Source organism: Aulostomus chinensis, chromosome 12 (assembly GCF_037954235.1).
Source record: "Aulostomus chinensis isolate RoL2024-O1b breed Wild chromosome 12, RoL_Achi_v1.0, whole genome shotgun sequence".
Taxonomy (NCBI): Eukaryota; Metazoa; Chordata; class Actinopteri; order Syngnathiformes; family Aulostomidae; genus Aulostomus; species Aulostomus chinensis.
In genome coordinates, this window is record NC_141331.1 from 7992467 (window position 1) to 8013925 (window position 21459).

Consider the following 21459-nt stretch of genomic DNA (forward strand, 5'->3'; position numbering starts at 1 on the left):
CTCAGCTGCTAGCGTTTTTAAAAAAAAATCAGATTTGCTTTAATGCTTTCCAAGCCAATAACTTTTAGTTTCAAAACACTATCCATATAACCCACACTGTCTCATAGTGGTAACACTCACTGAATTGGTAGTAAATACACTCAACTTCCAGTGCAAATGCTGCATAAATATGTTGTGCATTACGGATGGCACAGGAGCAGAGTTGTTCTACCAGGGGAAGTGGGTTGCATTCCGCAGACAGTTATTGTAAGATACCATAACGGGTTCATTGCTCTTCACACACTCTCACACACACACACACACACACACACACACACACACACACACACACACACACACACACACACACACACACACACACACACACACTCCCAGTCTGACAAATGCACACCAAAGAATGCATTTCCTGTCTGGACAGGAAGTTTGTTGGACAGTGGCAGACTATTCACGCAGACAAAGGCACATTTCTTTTTTCTGTCCTGATGTAAACATTTACAAGGACAAACACCGTGAAAAACAGCCTGTGTATATATAAGAATAATCTCCCGAAGAATTCAAGGAGTGATGACACTGTACAATGATTTGAATTCTGAAGAACTCTCGGTCTGGTGCCAGGATCAGCATTAATTGTACCCATCCTGACATAACCAACAGCTGTGTGAACTTGGCCAAGGGTATGTGTATGTGTTTGTGTGTGTGTGTGTGTGTGTGTGTGTGTGTGTGTGTGTGTGTGTGTGTGTGTGTGTGTATTAAGTGGTCTGACCAGGTGGTATGATCAGCAGTAGCAGCCCACTAACATTCCAGCCTCCTCTCCCACGTCTCTCATTCTCAATCTCTGCTACCCAGCAGCAGTTCAAATCTGGAACAAATCATGATGCATCCAGCAGAAAATCTGCCTGCAGAAGGGAATTTGAATATCCTCTCAGAATGTGTTCTATCACATAGATTACGCAAAAACTTTGAGGCTGAATTTCCCCAAACTGGGTGGAGAAAGAAGACATTAAATCGACGGGTTGATCCGTTTAAAAAAGTGAAAAACTGCCTTTTTTTCACTTCTGCCTTGGCTGAGTTTGCCAAATGTATGCATGTGCCCGGGTCATGTACTTTTTGGGTGCCCTCTGGTTTTATAAGACGAGCACCATGGATGGTTTATGGTACTGTAACATGATAACTAAAATGTTGTGGGCTTTTTTTGACTAGATTTTGTGGGGACAATAGAATTTAGATGGATGAAAATCCTTTCGATTTTTCAGCTGATCCGGATCCAGATCTGATGGCATCATATCGCACTGGCAGTGCTGTGTACAGTAAGTGCTGTCTAGTTTGCATTGAAAAAAGAATTAAATCAACCAGTCATAAAATTTGAAATGACATCTCATCCAGACAGGTTGTTGATTTCAAGTTTGATATCGTATATCTATAAGTCAAAACCACATGTTTGAAAAGACTGTTTTTCTTCAGCAGATGAATGTCGAACAGCCTTCGAGCCTTCACACTCACGATCATTCTCCATGGTGAAGCTCAAAGTGAAGAAAAAATAACCGAAATACTTGAGTGCACCCCCCAGAATTGGTTCTTTTATTCATTGTGCTCAAAAGCAATATTCTGGATGAGTAATTAAACCAGTAATGCGGCGAAACACATGTTAAATGAACGAGATGAAAGCTGGCAAGACTTCAAGCAGATGAACAGGAGCAAGTAAAGCACAAGACATGTGATAAATGTTTAAAAAAAAAAAAGTCCAATGCAAACAGCAGCACAAACAAACATAAAACCATCACATCACGTTGCACAAAAGAGAAGTAAAAGAGCATGCAAAATCAGAGCAGAAGGAAGCCGGTGGCAGCAGCAGAGAAGATAGACGCTCAACAGGAGTGAGATAAGCAGCATGCACTGTAGGTACAATAGAATCCGTTTATAACAAGCAACGTGACAACATAATCCCATTACATCATAGAAGACAAACACAGAAGGCAAAGCTAACGAGGACAGGGAAAGGAAGCATGCAGTTATGACGGGCAGGTTTGGCTGCTTTTTACCTCCTCTGAGGTTGTTTTTCATCTACTGGTCTGTCTGTCAGCAGGGTTACACGGAAACAACCTGATTAGCAAAAGATTTTCCTGAAACCAGGTGGAGCAGTGTACCAAGGGCCAAGATACACACCATTACGGCAAATTTGATATCATTTTATGACATTGGCCTTCTTGGTCTGTGCTTTCCATGCTTCTCTCTGTCAGCACTATTATGCAAGAAGTACCTGCCCAAAATAGTATGCAGAGACGCAGTAAAAGTTGGTCATATATCAGTGGAGGCTGTTCTGAAACTTTGAAACTCTTTCAATTATCTGTCCACAAGAAGTTTTCTTCCTCTAATCCTTGTAACGATGCATACGGCCCCCACTTTTTGTTGTTATAGTATTCGCGCTCTGCGGTTGACCCATCTTCTGTGAAGCAGTGATCAACCACCAACAGTAGGCAGTGGTTCTCCGTGGTCAGTATTGCTGACTAACCTAAAATGGTAGCAGGATGGGAGGGGAAACTGTGGCAGACACGAGAAAAACACACAAACCTCACACAGAAGTGACCTGAGATGCCTGGGCCCTGAATCCGTGACCTTCCTGCTGTGAGGCAACACTGTGAGCTACTGCCTTACCCGTTTTCAGAATGGGCAATCTCAGAAGATGAGGCCCTGTGTAGTGTAGGAAGTATTACAATGAATTTAGCTTCTGAGTGAGTCATCCAAAATACTTGACAGTATTTGTTCTTGTTCATCCACCTCATAAGGTCAGAGGCTGGCTGCACTTCAAGCCATGAGGCTCTAGGTGCCTTTCAGTTCTATAAATGTGTCAACTTCCAGAAGAATTGTCTTATACGAAAGTCAGACCAGTGCAAATGGCTTCACGCAAACAGGCTCAGTAGTTTTATTAATAATCATATATGTGTATTTTTTGTATGAACAGCAATGTTAACTTGTTTATACAGAAAAGCATACACATATATCAAACAATAATGGTGGAACTACCGGCACTCAGAGAGGTTGCTCGGCTGTTAGCTCTCTCCAGAGTGCCTAATTAGCATTAGCATGTAGCCTCTGCATCAGCATGTAGTGTACTTATATGCTAACAGGCATCCCACTGGCAGCCACAGAGAATCTCTCCAGGCACTTCCACTGCAGGAAGAACACCAAGTTACAGAAATACGGAACTGGAGGCTAAAAAAGGGAATTAACAATTATAGACTCCAAAAAGGAGCCAAAATAGTATATGCACATTATGAACATGTGATTAAAAAAAAGCAAGTTCTTCACCCATAATTAAGATCTTCAGATTATTTGGGACATTTTCAAATACACAGCGAATTTCAAAATAGTATGTGTATGCCTCCAAATGTAATGAAGTGGAAGTATGTCATGCTTTTACGTACAGTATGTACTTTTTTTTCCCACAAAAGGCGTCCAATCCCAAAAAAAGAAAAAAAAAAAAAAGAAAAGATGTACTTTGATGACACTGTAAAGAAACATTGAGTCATGGGAGTTGCAGTCTTCTTCTAAAACAACCACTGTTGCTGATGAAACTAGTGCAACTTGTACAGGAATAATATCTCACCTAATGTGTAAAACCTGCATTCTCTCGGCATTTTGTCACCTTTGTTTACAGAATGTCATTACACTAATGAGACAGACACAGGGAATGATAGCTAAAGTTAGCTAACTTGCTGACCTACTAATAAATGGGTCTATTAACCATATAGCTTCTTGGACTGAAGTTGTGTGGAAATTTTTAGGGTCTTGTAGCGGAACAGTTTTACTATCATCAAAACAACTGCACTACAGACAATGCTGAACATGCACGTTAGCCTTTAATGTTATTACATTAGCATGGTGACTGGCATGGGCTACTTATCCTGGCAGCCTATCATACTATGATATGGGAATAACCTATGTCTCTGTAGGAATACTGATGCAAATGTCATCTAATGAATGAGAAAATAATGCTGTTGAATACTGGAAAGTAATAGATCTATGAGAAATATAACACAGGTCCTTTTTTTTTTTAACATTGCAAATCTTTTCTGTACAAACTTATAAATACTTTTTTATGTACATACTTCCCTCAGGTTACTTTCCACCACAGAAACATGTACTTTCATGTACAAAAGATGAGAAAAGCCCATCTGGGGCTTTACCTTATCTCCTCATTGCCTAAATTGCCTTTATTGTAATGAGTATCTATTTCCTCTTTTGTGACAGATAATTGCATTGATGTTAAGAAATTGGATTTTTTTTTCCTCTCATGTACTTTTTAGGTATTTTCTTGATTGCTGACCCAGTGAGCCTTATTTGAACGTTGAATGATGCTGGCTCAGACTGAGCTTGTCCTCGTTGTTGCCCTCTCGACTGTAGCCTCGTCCTTTGGTCCATCTGATTCAATATCATCATAAGCAGGTTACTGATCTATTCAAGAGTAGAGGATAGTAAATTGGACAGGGGACAAGACTCTTTATAAATCTAGAATACATACAAAAGTGTAATTCCTTAGTAAATCAAATGGCATTCCTCCTCTTATTGGTTTTATAAACAGATTCTACAAATGAGCAACCACCAGATGGATGTATCTCAATTCGGAGGTCCAATAAACAACTTTACATGCAGGTTAAATGTAATAATTTGTTCTAAATGTGCAATTTCATGGGTGATATGAATTGTCCTGGATGATGAAAAAGCATCTTTCACTTTCAGCATGTTCTTTTCATTTCTTGTGCCATTAGTTTAACAACGTCATGTACAGGCGGTGCAGTGGTGCAGTGGTCAGCGCTGTCGCCTCACGGCAAGAAATTTCTGGGTTCGAGCCCCGGCTCAAGCATGGGGTCTTTCTGTGTGAGTCTGCATGTTCTCCCTGTTCCTGCGTGGGTTCTCTCTGGTACTCCAGCTTCCTCCCACAGTCCAAAGACATCAAGAGGGGACGAGGCTGATTGATGCTCTAAATTGACTGTAGGTGTGGCTGTGAGTGTGAATGGTTGTCTGTCTCTATGTGTTGGCCCTGCGATGGACTGGCGACCTGTCCACCTGTCCTCTCGCCTGCTGAGGCTGCTGAGATAGGCTCCACCCCCTCCCCCCGTGCTCCTGAACAGGATAAGCAGGAAAAACTTCATGTACAGTTTCTCTGCATAGAGAGCGTTCCCAATGCCGTTCCCAATGCCGTTTCAATAATGTTATGATTATTCACGTGACAAACTGACTACAACTACCAATTAAAGTAATTTTACAATAATATTATAATAATTTAACATTTCAACAGAATTTTTCATGATGGAACGAAAGATGAGAGACAGAGAGAAAGAGAGAGAGAGAGAGAGAGAGAGAGAGGACAAAGACCACTCAGAGGATAAAGAAAAGAAACACTGAGAAAAAGAGAAAGCTGATCAGTCATAACATCGACCCGGGCACACATTCCAGAGTAATTGAGCGGATGATTAGTCTGACAATCAGCTACAAATCACCAGCTGTCTGAACTCAAAACTATATAAATAAAGAAATCAGGGAGGAGAGGAGAGGAGAGGAGAGGAGAGGAGAGGAGAGACATGGAAATCTCACCTCACAACCACCATCATTCTACACTTGTTTTTTCCCTTCAAAATGAATTTTCATTCTGATGAGCCACACTAACAAATCATTGGGGTAACGAGGGTTCATTTGCCCTCCTTCAAAGTATTACAGGTATTTGGGGGATTCACAAAGGGTTCAGTTATCACCAGCATGTTTGTGTCCAACGCAGATCAATGAAGCGTGATGAGAGTGTCTCACAACACTTGTCCCCATGATAACACTTCTTCTTTGGTTTCCCTGATGATGGCTATTATGATTATGAGTGCAGGATCAATCATCAAGAAATCATGCATTGGAGGATAACGTAGGACACTTGAACACCAATAATTATTGTAAGATTTCTAATCATGTTAAGATTATATCATATATACTGTAGCTTGATCCAATTTATTTGGATATTAATAAAACCACACATAAAGGAGGTCAGAACCCTCCTACACTATTCGGAGATAAAAGACAGAGGAAAAAGTGTTGAAACTGCTGCAGTGAATTTAGGTGCAGCTTTTGCTCTCTGAAGGGGGATAAAAGTTGAGATGTTTCGATGGATCGTAAAGTTTTCAGCGTTTAGCTGAACATCGACTTCTTGTTCACTGGATTCATTGCATCTTTAAATTGCCTGCTGAATCGTTGAAATGTAAGCAGTTATTTTTTTCTTAATCAGGGATATAAGCAGTATAACCTATTTTAAACACATCTTTAACATATAAGCTTTGTTGATGGTTATGCTAGCAGAGCAGAGCTACATTAGCAGTCAGTTAGGGTCGCGTCTGGGTCCACCTGAAGAAATGATGCTCAATATTCATTCTGGTCCCATCAGAAGATGGAACTGGCATTATTTATTTATCTATTTTGCGAGTTTAAACCAAAACAAGTCGGAGGTAAAGTTTTTTTTGTGTGTTTTTTTTAGCTGACGCTACAAGTTAATGTGACATTTAGTTAGGCATAATTCAAGCTCACTCTCACTGGCTGCTGTGGATGTCAGCCTCTTTTGCCATTGCTTTTCCTTTAACAGCGCAGGATTTCAGTTGTAAATCAAACATCTTTTTTATATTTGCAACTACAAATCATCCCAAATTGGCCCACTGTCCTTCTGTGTGGGACTAGCATTACCTCCTAAACCCCAAAATGACACTGGTGACAGCAGTGAGAATAGATCCAAACAAAGAAGCTGCAGTCTTAACAATGGGCTTGAAAGACTCTAAAACCCTGTTTGTGACAGAAGGAATTTGTTGCTGTGTCTGGTGATAATTCTCTGTCAGGTTAATGATCCCTCTCACACACAATCGCTCTTTTATATCCATTGTTAATTTAAGAATATTGATGAGAGCTACTTAAAATACACTACAGAGCCACACAGTTTATTTGATAAAACTGAAGGGGAAACCATGTGTCTAGACTTTTTCTTGCCCTCTCTTGTTTTCCACTTCTTGCTGGTCGTGATAAGGGCAAATGAATTGGAGCAAAGGCAGTTTTGACCAACATTGAAGTGACCTGAACGTTATGAACTGTGTTTTTTCACTGGAAAGCTTTGTTGACTCACTTTTATCACTTCATGATCGTTGATTAGAGCCCATATAGGCATTTGTATTGTATTTATACACATTTTTTCCCCACATGACAGGAAGGGGAACCCTTGGCATGGCATGCATGAGGCCTGCATGGAGCTCCGGCAGATGAAGGTGAAAAAAATTAAATACATAGTTACACTTCGGGAAAAGATCAACATTTATGGATGTTTACAATGTACAGCAAGAACGTCCACCCATAATGCGGACGAGCCACATTCCTCTGTCTGCCCACATGCAGAGCTGCAGGATACATGATGATAGTTTGCCAACAAGTTTTCTTAATCAAATACAACAATATGAGATGCTACAGACTGTTGTTTCATTTTAAAGGCGCTGATCTATAAAAGAGCTAATTTGGATACAATGAGAGTGATAGAGATATCATACAATAACTTGATGCATTTCCTTGCTCACATTGTTTGTTGGCAAGTGTGTTTGCTAAACCCGAATCCTGTTTCCATCAGTGGGAGAGGCTCTCAGCTCCATTCAGTAGGTTGTTTCTGTCAGCTCCGCTCTGGGTAGTGTGCCAGTAACCACAGAGGCCAGTACATAGCTGTCATTCCTCTGCTCACTGAAAGCACATTTAGCAACCAGCACCTGTTTCCCCTGCTCAGTCTCTCCACTGTTGGCCGCCTTTCTGCTGCTTGGCCTGTATTTACTGGAGTAGGAATTTACCTCATGACTTTTCATAAGCCAATATGGCTATTTCGGGACTTTTTTTTTTTTTTGGACTGCCAAAACTTACAGTTGCGAAGAGCCCATTCCAAGTAACTTCATCAAGATTTCAAACTTTGTAGGGTGTTAACACTTCATTCAGGAAGCAGCGTTACATTCTTAGAGGTGGACTGCACAATTCCTTTGGACACAAACACCTTAAAGGAAATGAATAATAAGATTATAAAATGACACATTGTAAATGGCATATTCATACTTGTGTTTCAAATGGCAGTATTAACTAATGCACCTTTTCTACTGACCAAAAAGCTGCCATTTACTGTCTTTACCTAGTGTTTCTATCTCCTTTTTCTGCCTTTGTCACACACACACACACACACACACACACACACACACACACACACAAGCATACACTTCCCTCCACACCCTGTACTTTGTCATGTAATTCAGCTGAAGAAGCGCTGAGAGTTTATTGAGAAAACATCAATCATTGGCCTGTCAGTTTAGGAGCACTTTTATTACTTTGCAAAAACAGACTTACAAACCATTCTTTAAATGGATTTTATGTTAAATGTCTACCATATGTATGGCTAAATAAAATAAAATGTTACAAATGAATTCATTCTTACTCAATTTTTTAAAATTCAATTTTTATGAGACATCGTCAACTATCTTCATTTTAAAAAGTCGTCATAAAGCTTAAGGGCCATTTAAAGACAACTTTATCAAGACGTATGGGAACTAGGATGATTGAACTGTTTATGATGCCACTGCAGTGAAATGAATGAGAAACATGATAAATGAGAATTTTTGTTTTTGATTACAGACGTTATAACTGTTCCATGTCAAATATGTCAAATACTCTCATCCAAACTTCCCCCATTTATAATGGTTTTGTTGACTAAACTGCTGAACAAACGTCAGCGGGGAATCCTTTGCTCTGCCACCTGACTGTCAATCATCCAGGGCCGTCCTACATGACCCTACCTGCTGCTACTGTCCCATGCTACCCATAGTGACCATACCAGGCATACCAGAGCCACAGAGGGACATTCCTGGACCATTGACTCAGATCCTTTTTGTGTTTTGTTTTTACTCGAAGCTGTCACTGAAGCCATGTTTCCACTGAGAATTAAAACAACTAAAGGAGGGTTTCCTGCCAGAGACGTGGAGTCAAAAGGAGCAGGATGCAAGTGTGCAAACAAGAGCGGGACGACTGTTGTGTTTGAAGTTTTTTTTTTTTTCCCCCACTGCTAAAATATTCCAAGATTATTATCATGTAAAAAAAAAAAAAGAAAAGAAAAAAAAGAATGCATTAAGGTAGGACTTTTCTCATTTCCCTGTATTTGTTAGAAATGCAGGATTTATCACCGTATAGACAGAACTGTGTATTCATCAGTAAGGAGGCCTTTTCAGAAATTAATTCTCATGTTCACGTGATGACTATTTCACATACCAACTTTTGATCATATTTAATTTGAACCCAAACATGGTGTACGTAAAGTATGTAGCTATTTACATTCCTTCTCCAGACGCCAGCTAAAGTCAAACAGCATTTATAGTGAAAACAAATGGAGGAAAGCATTGAAAGTAATAGATAAACTATGCTTATAGTTTTCTAAAATACAGTTTTATGAAATTCTGATGGTTTAAATGAAAATATGTGCAGCATGCGCGTTTCCACATGGTAAACACTGCAAGCTGACTCATATTTGCAGGAAGAACAAAGTCTTCCATTGTATGAGATCAGACATTGTGCCGTTTTTGATAATAAAACGAGGCTGCAACAAAGTGTTTGTGATGGTTACTTCACAACAATTTATCTTCCATTGCCACGATTTGTCCCTAACCTTAACCAAACCATGCCATGCATACTTGACAGATATAGCACTGCACATAACTTGGGTCTTTGCAGAATTGCTCAACTTTCTTTTCTGGGAATACGGTTGAAATGTCAGTTTAGCCGCAGCTTGCTTCTTGGTAATTTCTGTCTCTTTGGCAAGAGAACTAATCAAAAAGAGGAAATAAATCAACTCAATTAATGTTGTTTTGAAAATGAGAATAAAGTTAAAGTGTAGTATATACATTTATCATTTGACTAATTACTGGAAACTGTAAATGATTCATACAGCTTAGAACAGCAATTTTTTGGTATATAATTACCATTAATTAGTGCAAACTCAAGACCTTCTAGTTCAGGGTTTTCCACCACCTAAGGTGGTAAAGGTATTTTATTATATATTATATATGCAAGAAAAATGTGTGGACAACAGACAACAGAAAAATATGCACAAATACAACGTGCAGATTGATGTTGGGGCTGAGCAGCCCCGATGCAGCATTTCGGTTTGATAACAAAATTGGTCGAGAAATGAAATGTTGTATTTTGACACAGGAATCAATTTAAATTTTCTGAATTTTCAGAGATGGTGGCTGCAAGGACGGCCTATCAGTTAGCTGCACAGCTCCTGATTTTGTGTACCAAGTATTTCTGATGCTGCTGAGGCCAAAAAGCATAACATATGTGGGAAGATGAGAGAGACACTGTCAATAATAGCCACAAGCCCATGTCCTCTGGAGTGTGTGTGTGTGTGTGTGTGTGTGTGTGTGAGAGAGAGAAAGAAAGAGAGAGTACAAGAGTGTAATCTGAGGGATAACATGGTGCTTACCCAGCTGATCCCCCACCTCCCCGGGTCATGACAGGTTGACACCCATCATTCTTCACATTAACTTTGCCTAATTGGCAGGTAATTCCTTGCCCCCCTACTGACCTTCCACTGTCTCCCCATTCTTATTGTACTCAGCCCCTACAGTCTGGGGCTTTTTCCACCAAACTAACCAGGCTCCCTGCAGTCAGAGAGCCTCCCAGTAGGATGTCTTGTCCAGGACCAGAAGCTCAGTGGGTTCTCTCACTGTAACCTGGGGAAGTGAAGTTGGGAGCTTCCTTTGTGATAATGACCCCCATGCGGTGAAACTTTCTACAAGGCTGACAGGAGTGCCGGCCCCAAATAGACTCAGCCTGTCAGCACCAGCTGCCCACCCATCTTTTTCCAAGCACATCTCCCAGTAATGGGGAAAACAGTTACATTCACACCGATTTAATGAGCCCCTGATATCTTTATAATTACATATATAGAGAGAATAACGGTCAGTGGAGAAGCTGGTTTTGTACTAGTGTGATGGAAACTTTCAAGTTTCAATCCAAAGGCCCAGCAGAAAGACAAGTTACTCATTTTATTGTGAAAACACTCAAAGGCTTTAATTGACTGACACGTGTCAACATGCACACTCTCCAAACCCTCAGCAGCCAAAGATTGCTGCTATTTCTTCTCCATCTCTCCATCCCACAAGCATACAATGACACAAATTCAAGCTATACTGTAACTCTCATGTTGCCCTGACAGTGATTGACAGGTGCTTGCAGAACTGCTCTGCAAATTCAGACATAAGACATATGGAAGTCCCGCCCTCCTGTCATGTCCACCTTCCCATGAGTCCTTTGTGGATGAGGTGGAGGTGGCAGGAGCAGTCAGGAGCATGTCAGAGCAACAGGAAGAAGCTAACATGCCTGGTCTCTCTCTCTCTCTCTCTCTCTCTCACACACACACACACACACACACACACACACACACACACACACACACACACACACACACACACACATTCTCTCTCTACAGAAACAACCCTCTAAGAGTCTCGCTGTCAACCCCCCTGTGAGTGTGTCAGCTGTCATTAAATTCCCAGACTTCCAGCGAGCAGGGGAGCTTCCCCTCGCTCCCACACACTCACAGGTGACTCTCACTGGGGCTCTATGCTGGGAATGCCAAACTCTCTGCTGGAAGTCTCTACCCAATCATCACAGCCAGTCAGACATGAAAGTGAAACTAACCCAACGATTTTTTAATGATGATTATTAATGTGATCAAACAACACATTCAAGGATAATGAAAAAAATGCTATGTATGTGTGCATGTTAATGGTGTCATTATGCCTTTATTATCTGTGTGTCCTCACATCACATTTTTCTACTTGCATTGTGAATGATTTACTAATAGCTGATTAAAAGAAAAGCAGCTTTGGGGCAAACAATGAGCCACTACACCAGCTTCAGTGCATCTTGACACAGATGCTAAAGGCCTCTTAACGTGTACTGGAGTGGTACACACCATTCTTCCAAAAAAAAAAAAAAAAAAAGCAAAAACCTTGATTCCCGAATTGTGAGAATCCCACCGTCAGACATGTTCTTTTTTATTTTTAGTGTATACCACACATGCTCTTGCACACTTGTCAGTTGCCAGTTGAGCAGTCAGTGACTGAAGCGCCGACATCAGCATATCCAGAATCCAGATCAACTGGGCGGTAGCATTTTGAATGAATGGATCTTAATTGTACTAGTACACCTCTGCATGTTTCTCCACTCGTTTCTTCAGGCTTTTCCTTCTTCATTTCTCACCAGTCTGTAGGTGAAATGCTTGTAAGTTTGTCAGTATAAATACAGCACACATGCACACATTTAGGTTTGCGTCTGTATATGTATGTGGTGTAAGTGATAGTTTATTTGTGTGTGTGTGTGTGTGTGTGTGTGTGTGTGTGTGTGTGTGTGTGTGTGGTGAGATGAGGAATGCGTGTGTGATATAAAGGCACTCTGCTCCAGCTACAATGGCGTCTTTGACAAGCAGTTGAAGGGAAGGCTTTGTTTGGTAACACCACACAGTGTTGTGAATGCCCGACATAGCTGCCATTCCTCTCTCTATGGCCTCCGCCAGGCTGCTGGCTTATCAGGGATTCCTCTCCATTCTATCTGCCTACGCACACCCCTCCATAAGTGTGTGGCTGTATGTGTAAGTGAGGGAAAGAGTTTGTAAAGTAGAGTTGCTAACACCAAGGAAATGCAAATGAGCTCAGAAGGAGAATCGAGCCTTTGTGAGGTTACGTACTGTATCACCACTGAAGTGGACCCATGTTGCTCCTTTGGATTTCAAGAGTACCCGTTTAATTCTGTAATATCATACAAGATCTTTTCAAGTGGATTCTTTCCATCCAGAGATAGAGATTAGTATCAGAGCTGTTGGGGACTGGACTTGGGACTTTAATGTAAAGATGTCAGACTAACTTGGGACTTCAGAAACAATGATATTGAGCTCCATTACTTCCAATCTCAAGGCAGAATGCAGGTGAAGGCCTGGGGCAGGGGAGGTAGAGGAGGCCGAGCTGAGGCTTTTTGGATTTCCTAGAGCTTGGATATCATTGTCTTGGTGATACGAATGATGACAGTGGCGATACTGATCACAGCAGTGAATCACAGCCCAGAGGAGGCATACGCAGGCACACTGTCATAGCGCCACCTGGTGGCCATAAGAAATGACTTTTTTAACACTTTGATACTTATAGGTCAACCAGATCCATCTAAACCGTAATCAGGAACACCTTAAAACTAGCCGATGGGTTTCTGAGCAGACAGAGATTTTGTAGTGTTGATGAGGTGAGGTGATGAGGCATCCAATTTTGTAGTCCCTGGACTCCACATTGTCAGATCTTATCCAAGAAGAGAAATGTTGCTTATTTAACCTTCTGCTGATCAATAGCTCAAATTGCGGTGGCTGGTAATGTATCCTGTATCTTTAAAGAAGCCACATTTGAACCAGTGCTCAGTCTGCTCAGTAAGTATGTCCCAAAGTCACTACTCAGCTTGCTAATAGACAGATTTCTCCTTTTTTTCTTGATTACCAGAATTACTAACTTGAACACTTGAAACACTTGGAAAGGCCTGCAGTCTGGTTTTAGGCCTTTCCATGGTTCGCAAACCATTTGTGGTGGAAGATAAAATCAAAGTTTTTGGTCGTGCAACATTTTTCATTTAAAAAAAACTGCAATTACAGTATGTTCATGCTAATATACATTGTGTACTGCTGGGAAGTGGCAGGTCTGAGTTACTCCTCTCACACTCTGTCTTTTGGGAACACTTGAGTTCTTTGATATTGGTGTACCCTATTTCATCACACTCTTCCACATCCTCCTTTAGAGCGAAAGATAAACACACACTCACATGCACGCAGTTATAGTGATATTATGAACATGCACAGTTCATGTCTCCCAGGAGCCTCTTGCATTTGAATTGTAGCCATTCCATAATATTCGCCAGCACTGCTGTGGGAATGTTAACACAAACTAATTAGCCTCACACCGGCCTCTGTATCTCTCTGTGTGAGTGCCAATGGCAGTGGTCTTTTCTCGGATTGTCTAACGGAGTGAATTAGTGAGTGTAATGTCAAATGGGTGTGCAAGTGAACTGCATCTAAAAGCAAAAAAAAAAAAAAGAAGGTTTTCTGTAAGGTGTCGTTGGAAGTGGGCCCAGACTTGTTTGTGCATACACTGGGGAGTGTTGTGTAGTCTCAAACTGAAAATGAGGTCAATCGTACTGGACAGACCGTTTATTTCCCAATATTAAGCATCTGGCCTGCTGCCTCACACACATTCCACTACATCCAGACAGACTCTCAGAAGCGGGAATTAAAAGGCATTGGAGTTGTTAAAACATGACATTCCCAAAAAAGGGCTGCTAGGCCCCGAGACTAGCCAGAAACATCCCACATGACACAATCCTGCAGGAATTACAGCACCGCCAGGGTCGCTGACGAAGGTCCTCTTATAGATACAGTCTCTCTGTTACCATCCTCTTGCTATTTCTGTCCTCTGTCATCATTCTCCCTCATTTATTGGAGGATCCTTATCCCTGATTATCACTGTTTCATAAACTTGGAGTTTCGGGGCCACTCTCAAGGGCACCTCACTTGTAGTAATGGGCTCATCTGCTCACTGACTTTCCCGCCCCCCATGTGTCGTACAGTAGCTGTCCAGGGAGCAAACGTGTACATCCTTTCGTCACAGACTTTTCTAGACTCTGAGCTGCTGATGCCACTGGTATCTCAACCTGATATCACACTGAACTGTCAACATTGTTCCGCAAGAACATTGCATGTTCTATCTTCAGTCTGATATTGGCCCCACTTGACATGATTTCCATGGGGGAGCCAGAGGCACTATTTTTTGATTTGTCTGTATGACCTATTTCTTATTAACGTGCTATCTCTAGAATGCCTCAAAGGAATTTCTTCAAATTTGGCTGAAACGTTTACTGGGAAACAGAAAGCTTTTGGTTGCCAGAGGTCACTGTCACTGCGCATGAACAAGACATCTCTTGAAAGCCTTTAGGAAATCTCACAAAGTACAGTACAAACTGTGACTCAAAAAAAACTCGTAGAGGTCCGAGGTCAAGGTCTCTGTAACAGGCATACGTTTATGGAGTATTTCTACTTCTACCAAGAAAACACTTCCATGTCATACTACTAGAGTAATCAGTCAACTCTTGGAATTTGGTCAGTGACCAACTACCTTAAAGTAGCAAAAACAAAAGTAGGAGTCGGAGAGCCGACACAGATTGTTAACCGAACATACATGTCTTTGATAGAGGAGGAGACTTGAACACCTGGAGGAAACCCCCAAAGACACGGGAAAAAAGTGCAAACTGAGTCATTTTTGAACACTCGTTTCCAGTAAACTGACCACTACTTTCTAAACCTATTGACCCAAAATCAATAGGGCCATCACACATGCAGTTCCCAATGAACTTGCTGTACGTCTGGTTTCTGTCCCCAGATGAGACATAAGTAACACACACACACACACACACACACACACACACACACACACACCAATGCACACAAGCATGCACATAGTTGTAAACACACACACACGCAATCAGAGGAATGCAGTATTGTGAGTGGGAGTTGAGGTCAGAAGTCACTGTCAGGGAATGTGTTAATGTATTCAGTGCCTATAGTGTCCGACTCAATTTGTGTGACAGTATGTCGATTCATCCTGCCACCACAGAGAACTCCTGGCATCAAAAACTGAATTTGATGCCACCAATGAGACCCTTTCTGAATTTTTTTCAGGGAATGATAAGATGGCAGTCATATCTCCTTGAGGCTGCACATACTTGTAATCATTCTTTCAACTTAAGTGACGTAAACCGGCTTTAAAAAAATCGCATGCAAAAAGTGATTACACAAATAACTGAACATCGTAATCATCAACAGCAATTTCAGAGGACACAAATCCCATTCAACCTCTCCCTGTATATTTCATCTAACAGGCAAATTACACGCAGGAATGTAAATGATTTCCTTTGTAATGTGGGTAATACTCTACTGCAGGCCTATGAAGTCTGAATGATTACACTATAATTAGTTAATTACAGGCCTGTTCTGCTGCTGCTAATGAATGTCACACAATGTCATGCTTCTTAATTCTGCTAAAACTGAGATGCTGGTCATCGGCCGCCTTCTTTAAACTCTCAAAATAGCTCAAATGTCTTTTTTTTTTGTGCTCGTTTTTGCTGAGGTGTAAAACAATGGATGTGGTGTTTTGCGCATCCCATAACTCTTGTGAAATGATTCATTTCACTGTCACAATGTCATTAATTTGATAACACATTTAAGCCTCACCTGTTTGTGCTATCAAGAAGTTGCAAGCTCGGTCAGCACAAGGTGTGCGTGCTCTTCCCATAGATCACGCTCAGTATGCATCCTCCAAGCAGCACGGAAATGTCGGAAATGAGATTTCAGAGCCACCTGAGCAGAAAACAGGCAAAAAGACAAAAGAGAGGTCTTACTGACAACATTTTGGAAGATTATCATTAAAAATATGTATAAACACATATTGTAACCAAAACATTAAAGGGACAACCTATACGGCGTCATCAAGATTAGCTGTGCTAGACGATGAAAGAAGAGAATACGGCTCATATACTTTGCCTGATTGTGCTGAAGCAGACAAAACTTTCTGTTTTTAAACCAACTGAAAAGAACACAGAGCGAAACCCTGTGCATCGTGCCAAGATATGGCAGTGCTTCAGATCATTTTTCTTGATTGTATTCTGGATGGTTTGCATCTCAATAGCGATCGTTTCCTTTGTAATACAGAAAAAGAGCAGGAACACAGAGTGAAAGCACTCCTTTATATTAACAAGAATACATTAGTATATTAGAAAATTCATTTCATTGAGAAACATTATTCAAAAGGACACAAACATCCATCCATTTTCTTTCGCTTATCCTGTTAAGGGACGGGGGGGGGGGGGCTGGAGCCTATGCCAGCGGCTTTCGGGCAAGAGGCCGGGTTCACCCTGGACAGGTCACCAGTCCATCACAGGGCCAACACATATAGACAGACAACCATTCACACTCACAGCCACACCTACAGTCAATTTAGAGTATCAATCAGCCTCGTCCCCTCTTGATGTCTTTGGACTGTGGGAGAAAGCCGGAGTACCAGAGAGAACCCACACAGGAACAGGGAGAACATGGAGACTCACACAGAAAGACCCTGTGCTCCAGCTGGGGCTCAAACCCAGAACCTTCTTGCTGTGAGGCGACAGTGCTGACCACTGCTCCACCGTGCCGCCCGGACACAAACACGTTATCCTAAATTTGACAACCCTATTGGTACTCGAAGGTGGTTGAATCATTCAACGCTCGACCACGTGGAACACTTTTTCCACTACATTTATGTTCAAAGATAGAATGAGAAATGAGGAAACTGATCACTAAAGACCTCTGATTTATTAAAATGTTAACTATAACCAATCAATAATCTCTCAGAGTGACATTTCTCTGTCACAATTTATTCACCATTACTCTCACCTTCTTAACCACAATCAGAAAATTTCATTTGGATTTCAGCACCAGAATAATTAAAATCGCCTAATTTAAAAGTCTAATTAAACTCTGAACCACTTGAATAATTCAAAACATTTCATATATTACTCTTACTAAAAAGAGGGATTTCCAGGACTTTCCCATGAAGAGAATTTACTGTACTTTACTTTTCCTCCTCCCAGTTTCCAAAGCCCCCAAAGGCCTCGCACTGTAACGTAAGGGGTAAACATTAAAATATTCATGTATCAATTAAACCTGCAGAAATGAATCTAATAAATATAGCCTGACAAAGCAATTATGGCAAAGTTATTATGAGGATAAATCTGAGCTTTTGCGGTAAAGTTAATTGCACAAGAAGTTTGACTGATAAAATATATGATCGTGGACCGGGAATAGTAGAACTGGTACCTCTTGCAGTTTGGTTCAGATCAGCATAGCGACTGGTCTCACTCCCCTTTCTCCTTCTCCAGGTGAAGTTATAGTCTGGACCCCTACCGGGAACAGTTTGCTTTCGGAGACCCTGCCACGGGCTGTTGCCCTCAGAGTTACAAGGATTCTCAGGAAAGGGGGTGGTGTGCCATTAAATTGGCCATTATCATCATACATACCACATAAAGGCAATTAATTGGCTACTAAAACTATAGTATCAGCTGTTTAAGAAGCTTTAACACCCATTTTATGTGAAGTGGGTTGAAGGGGCCGTTATCCCCCGTGTTTTCAAAATTACCGGCTTTAACAGACAAAAAGGCACACACACAAAATCCATATATGATGAGTCAATGAAATTTTTGGATGCTGCAGCACCAAAAAAGAAAAAGAAAAAAGAAAGCCATGACTGGTTAGGGTCAACACATGGTGGTTTTGGTGGAATTGCACTGGTGTGATGTGTTGGTGTTTCTCATTTGCTCATAACACCACCAATGATGCCGTCAGGTCCAGACTGATTCCAAAATCGAAATGGATTTTACCGTCACATCAAATTTGATCACAGACAGATAAACTTACACCAGGAAGCGACATGTTCAGGGTTTTTAAAAGACAAATTTCATTGCCTCTGCAGGTTCATGTTTGAAGTTTTTACACTTAGGATTTTGCACTCGGGTGGGCAAAAAAAAAAAGGAGAGGGGATGGTCTTTTCACATGGTTTGGGGGTCCGTAGACACGTCAAGGTTGCATGTTTGTGTTGAAAAAAATGTGTTCTTTGCAATACAGATAAACTTAGGTTCGACTGAAAAGCATATCCAGCATTTTCCACGAGATTCCTCTTCAACAGGCCCCTGTGCATAAACAGATGTGACTGTCATCTTATATGTAAGAATTGAGTACAAATTAATCTAAATGTCAGTCTTAGGTATTATAGATACATTCTACCAAAGTGCCTGAGAGCAAAGAAATACAAGTGTCCCCCTCTATTAATCAAACCCTGGCTGTTACGTCTGGGAAAAACGTGAAACAGATAACTCCAAGAGACTAAACAGGAGCCATAATCCTAAATCAAAGCTTTTTTTTTTAAAATTTGAGGCCATATTGCAGCTTGCCCTCATATGTATCCGGCTAACCAACTAGGCTTCACATTTTACAGGCTTATCATATTATGTTCAAAAATACCTTTAATATAGAAAAACTCGTAAAGCACTGCACGTGCCCAGGGAGGCTACAGCTTCTTCGGGCTCTAAGGCAGAGTAATTGCTCTGGGGCCCCCCTGAACCCCCAGATCTGCCCTTACAGCTCGCATTAGCATACATAATACCGCTCTGTGGACTCAAAGAGATATGCCAATTGAAAAGCAATAATTTTCACAGCAGAGCACTGCCACAGCCACTTTAATTGAGTGTGAGAGTGCTTGCATGTGCGTGTGTGTTGTTGTTGTTGTTTTTTTTCCATCACAAGACAGGAGATAATTGCTTTAGCAATGCAACATAAGAGTATGTTGTTAATTCAATGATGGGACTTGATTGCTTTTGTCTGTGTGCATCCCATGGGTTGCGCGTGTTTGTCAGAAAACAGGAGGTTCAGATGATAAGTGGCTTCATCCATTTACTGTCTGCTCACACACACACACACACACACACACGCACACGCATGCATGCGCACACATGCGCGCACCCACACACATAAGAAAATAAAGAGCACCTGGTATAGAGATGGCTATAGTTAACACACAGCATACTGTTCAGGCAATCCCATTCACTTCTTGACCTTTAACCTGACCTCTGACCTGATCATAACTGAAATCTACACACATACATGAACGCACACTAGTGATGGTTTGTTTCCTTTTGGCGCAAGTACGTCTGACGGAACCTTTATGACCAATTAATAGCAATTTCCATACAAAGTGGACAAAGCAAATAACTCTCTAATGAAGATCAGTGTTCGAATGATTTCTCTCATCATCAGCGAAACTCTGCAGGGACAAACCTGATTGATTCGAGGGAATGAGTGTTAACGGCAGTGGCTGCTAATTAGCCAAAAAGAGAAAGGGGGCATCAATCTTAAGGTCTGGTTGTAGAGCATTCATTTCTAGAGTGCACTTGGCTCTGCCTGCCACATGTCATAGCTTAATACTACACAGTGAGCTGGAGAGGGACTGAGAGTGCAGCAAGGTTAACTATAGATGTCACTTTATCATTTCTAGTTGATCCCTGTGGCGCCGAAAGGTGTCTGCATCTCTAAATAGGGAGTTTGTGGTCCACTAATAACATTACAAAAGTTGCCAAAGTATCGTTACGATTAAACAATTGAACTGCAAATGAAGTGATCATTTTTGTTCATTCAGTTCAGTTCAGGGATATATGTAGCCCCAGAGGGAACACTGAAAGAAATGCAAAATAATAATAATAATAATAACCATAATGATCATAATAATCATAATAATAATAATAATCACAATAATATGTACTTTTGAGGGTTTTCATGTATTGTGTAGTGTATGAAAAAAGAAAACAAAAGATGAAAACACATGACAAAACTGTCACAGACTCACAGGAGCTTCTTTTTTCACCATCAGTTCATTTCTCTCTCCATTTCCCCTTTGGTGCTCTGTAGGGAAGAGTAGTTTTTACTGCTTCCAATAAGCTTATTGAACTGTAGCATCTTTATGGTATTCACAACAGGATGATTTTCCTAGTAATAACAGTAATTTCACCGAAATACAGGGCTTATGTTTGCAATAAGATGAAAATATTTCAAGAAAAACATGCAGAAAAGCATATGGATCAGCCTTCTGTGTGAGAATGAGATGTTTTGCAGTCAAAATCCAGTTGTTGGCCTGGTTCCACACTGGGTTGACTGGGTGCTGGTTGGCTACAATCCAGTAAAACCACAGAGTTTCATATCCAGTCTGTTTCAAACTATTACTCACGATGAGGCACTGACACTCACTGGATTTTTGGTGTAACTACAATGTGCCTGATTGAAAATGATACTCTGTCTGACAGAAAAAATAAATAGCTGGCCTCAGGACATCAAAAACGGAAATTAGCTGAATTATGCTCATTTATAAAAACCCAATCAATGTAGGTTTTAGTGAAAATTACTTACCCTGGAGGTTAAGCAACTCTCCCATTTGTCAAAATTAAAGTGCAAAGCAGACTAAACATACTGTATAGGCATGTGTGTTATATTTCCCACAAAACAATGGAAAATTAAACAAAGTATCAATGCCAAATCGCAACCCTGTTTATCGAATAATGTATTTTAAATTTGACTCATTGGCTAAATATTGAAATTATAAATCAGTAATTGAAAATGTCAATAATTTGAATTATTAAGGGCTCTGTGTATTTTGACCTGAAGAAAAATACATATAGAAATGAAATCAACTCAGAGGAAGCTTTAGGGTCACATGTTAAGATGTATTAATCCGCCAAGTTTGAATTGCGTTTGGTCTC

The 21459-nt window shown here is 40.8% G+C and overlaps 1 long non-coding RNA gene across 3 annotated transcripts in view; it reads right to left on the reverse strand.

The window, feature by feature from the left end:
* LOC147251899 (uncharacterized) overlaps positions 1–21459 on the reverse strand; it is a 29555-nt gene that overhangs the window by 7269 nt on the left and 827 nt on the right. For 2 of the 3 annotated variants that reach the window (XR_015118711.1, XR_015118709.1), the window contains exons 2-3: positions 20553–20608; positions 16355–16480 (exon numbers count right to left, since the gene is read on the reverse strand). This is a non-coding gene — a long non-coding RNA (uncharacterized LOC147251899). The remainder of the gene's footprint in view (positions 1–16354; positions 16481–20552; positions 20609–21459) is intronic. The other variant, XR_015118710.1, reaches the window with a different exon arrangement.